Source organism: Gossypium hirsutum, chromosome D06, assembly GCF_007990345.1.
Source record: "Gossypium hirsutum isolate 1008001.06 chromosome D06, Gossypium_hirsutum_v2.1, whole genome shotgun sequence".
Lineage (NCBI taxonomy): Eukaryota > Viridiplantae > Streptophyta > Magnoliopsida > Malvales > Malvaceae > Gossypium > Gossypium hirsutum.
The window spans coordinates 10,922,555-10,925,951 of record NC_053442.1 but is presented as its reverse complement, the minus strand read 5'-3'; the positions used below and the strand labels follow the sequence as shown (position 1 = coordinate 10,925,951).

Sequence of the window (3,397 nt, the reverse complement as noted above, 5' to 3'; positions counted from 1 at the left end):
ATATCTTTTAAACTTATTCTAAACTTAAGTTTGGTCATATTCAAATATATTTTATCTTTATTATAGTCATTTGAAAATATACATATATTTATATTTATAATTTTTTTAAAAATAAATAATAAATGAACAGCTGGAAATGCAGCACAGTGAGAATTCTGATGAAATCCAAACTGTGTTGTTACCTTTTAGAGTTGTAGTCAAATATAAACATGTGGTCAAATAAAATATCGTTCAACTTGAACGCATTTTGGCAGTTTTACTTTTTGCAGTCATTCACTTCAGTTCTCCAGAGAAATTGGACAAGCAGCATTACTACCATCTGCTTCCCCATTCTGATCTAAAAAACGATGGAACTCGAAGAAACTATGGCAAAGGCAAAGGGTTCATTATATCTGAACCCCCAAAGCACAAGTTTCAACAATAGGGTATGTTTCATTTCAACAAATATGCTCTCGCTGCCGCGATTCTTGCCTCCACCAACTCAGTTCTACTTGGCTATGGTGAGCCCTGCTTCAACCAGTTTCAAGATGAAATCTGGAGAAACACTGATCATACCCAAGTTTTTTTTGTTGCTTGCAGATATTGGGGTAATGAGTGGAGCAGTGTTATATATCAAGGATGATCTCCAGATCTCATCAACCCAACAGCAGATCTTGGTGGGTAGCTTGAATGTATTTTCTCTAATCGGTTCGCTTGCCTCCGGTAAAACATCGAACACTATAGACTGCCGTTATACAATCGTATTGGCCGCCGTCACGTTTTTTGTAGGAGCATTTTTAATGGGACTGGCACCTTCCCTTTCCTCATGGCGGGGAGACCGGTGGCTGGGATCGGTGTTTTCTACTCTTTTATGATAGGTCCAGTCTACATTGCCGAGATCTCTCCGGCAATGACCCGAGGCTTCCTCTCTTCGCTCCCTGAAATATTCATTAATATTGGAATTCTACTAGGCTATATCTCCAACTTTGCACTCTCTGGCCTTCCTCAGCCATTAAACTGGAGACTAATGCTTGGACTAGCGGCGTTACCCGTCGGTGCTGTTGCATTAGGGGTTATAGCGATGCCGGAGTCCCCTCGCTGGCTCGTCATGAAAGGCCGATTTGTGGAAGCGAAGCGTGTTTTGCTTAAGACATCAGATTCTGAAACGGAAGCTGATATGAGACTCGTTGAAATGGCGAAGGCTGCTGAAACTTGACAACCAGAGCCATCTTCAGTTAGCTGGCATGGGCAAGGGGTTTGGAAGTAATTATTAAGGCCAACGAGACCTATTCGACGAATCCTCATTGCTGCCATTGGCATTAACTTCTTCATGCAAGCTTCTGGGAACGATGCAATCGTATATTACAGCCCAGAAGTGTTCAAAGACACTGGAATCCACGATAGGAGACAGCAATTCGGCGTTACACTCGTTATGGGAATTGTCAAAACATGCTTCGTTTTCATATCGGCTCTTTACTTGGACCATTTTGGGAGGCGGCCACTCTTGATGTTGGGCACAATAGGGATGGCTATTTCATTAGCAGGGTTAGGTGTGGGCTCCAATTACCTTGAGCAATCCTATGAGAAGCCAGTATGGGCTATTGCCTTGTGTATAGTGGCAGTGTGTGCTGATTTTTCCTTCTTCTCAATCGGGCATGGACCAATCACATGGGTGTATTCTTCAGAGATATTTCCAATGAGATTACGAGGCCAAGGTTCAAGCCTGGCCATATCAGTGAATAGGATGGTGGGATCGTGTCTATGACATTTCTAAGCATTTCCAACAAGATTACATTCGGAGGAATGTTTTTTGCACTTTCAGGAATCATGGCAGCTGCTGCTATTTTCGTTTACTTCTTTTTGCCTGAAACCAAAGGCAAGAGCTTGGAGGAGATTGAAACTATTTTTGATTCCTGATGACAATAAAACAATGTTAATGTTAGTATACATTGAAACTAATTTCACATTCCTACGAAAAATTCATTGAAACTAATTTCACATTGCTCAAGAAAATCAATAATAAAGAACAAACATCTATCTTCATAGATTAGATAATTGAGCCAAGTGCTAAGAGTGCAGCTAAACTAGCACGGTGAACTATTAATTTTTATGTCAAAAATGGTTACTAAAGTTTGCTTGAGACAAGAGTTAGTGGTTTCAAAGCTGATAACATTATTGCAAAACTGGGTTTCCCTTATTCTCATCGCATTGAAGCGATTGGATACTCGGGGGGCATTTGGATTGGTTGGAAGGATTCTGTCCGTCTTGAGGTCATTAATAACCATTCTCAGTTCATTCTCGCTCAGGTTGGGTCTATGTCTTCCCCAATTCCAGTCTTTATCTCGTTTGTTTAGGGAGCCTGAATAGGCAGAAACGCAAGGATCTGTGGGAAATTTTAAAATCTTCGATTCCAATGGGAAATTACCCGTGGGTTGCAATTGGTGATTTCAACGCTATCCTTTCTTCCTCTGAGAAATCTGGTGGTATTTCTAAAGGTAGGAGATGCCCATTTTTTGGAGATTTCATGGATAAGGTAGAGCTTCATGATTTAGACTACAGAGGTCCCCCCCTTCACTTAGCATAGGGGTATGCTTTTTGAGAGGCTTGATCGGGCTTTGGGAAATGAAGCTTGGGTTCAACATTTCCCTAACAGTTTGGCCACTCATCTCCCTAAAATTAAGTCTGATCATAGGCCTCTTCTCCTCTCCTTAACCCCAGACATTATTCTTCCTATAGGCAGGCCTTTTCGTTTTTTTGGCCGGATGGGTTGAACATCTGATTTTGGAAAATTTGTACAAGATAATTGGGGTTTCTCTGGTGATATGTCTGATACCTTAAGTACGTTCTCTCGCGATCTTAAGGATTGGAATAAGTCAGTCTATGGCCATATCAATTCTCGTAAAAATTTTCTGGTTAAGGAGCTTACTAAAATTTAGAGGATTATGGATTTCTCAGGTTCTAATCACTTAGCTCAGGTGGAGTTAAAGGTTCGGCAGAAGCTGGAGAATGTTCTTCGTCATGAAGAACTTCTTTGGAAACAGAAGGCCTGTTGTGATTAGCTTCATCTTGGAGATCGCAATACTAAGTTCTTTCATGCTCGTACGCTGCATCAAAGGAAGAATAGCCACATTATCGCGATCCGTAATGATTGTGGGGATTGGATTTATGATTCAGAATCTATTAAAGTTGAGGCTAATAAATTTTTCTAGAATCTGTATGGGGAACTTCCTAGCCCTATGGCAAGTTTACCTCCTAGTAGATTTCCCCACCTTGATCATGGTGATATTACTTTTTTGGGGAAGCATGTCACTAATGAGGAAATTAAGGTGGCTCTCTTTGATATGGCTCCTCTCAAAGCTCCTAGTAGTGATAGCTTTCATGAGCTTTTTTCTAGAAGCAGTGGAATACTGTTGGGGAA

At 40.9% G+C, this 3,397-nt stretch overlaps 1 pseudogene; it reads left to right on the top strand.

Annotated features, from left to right (window-relative positions):
* The first annotated feature begins 302 nt into the window (after nt 1-302).
* LOC107900299 (polyol transporter 5-like) lies at nt 303-2,046 on the top strand (annotated as a pseudogene).
* The last annotated feature ends 1,351 nt before the right edge of the window (nt 2,047-3,397 follow it).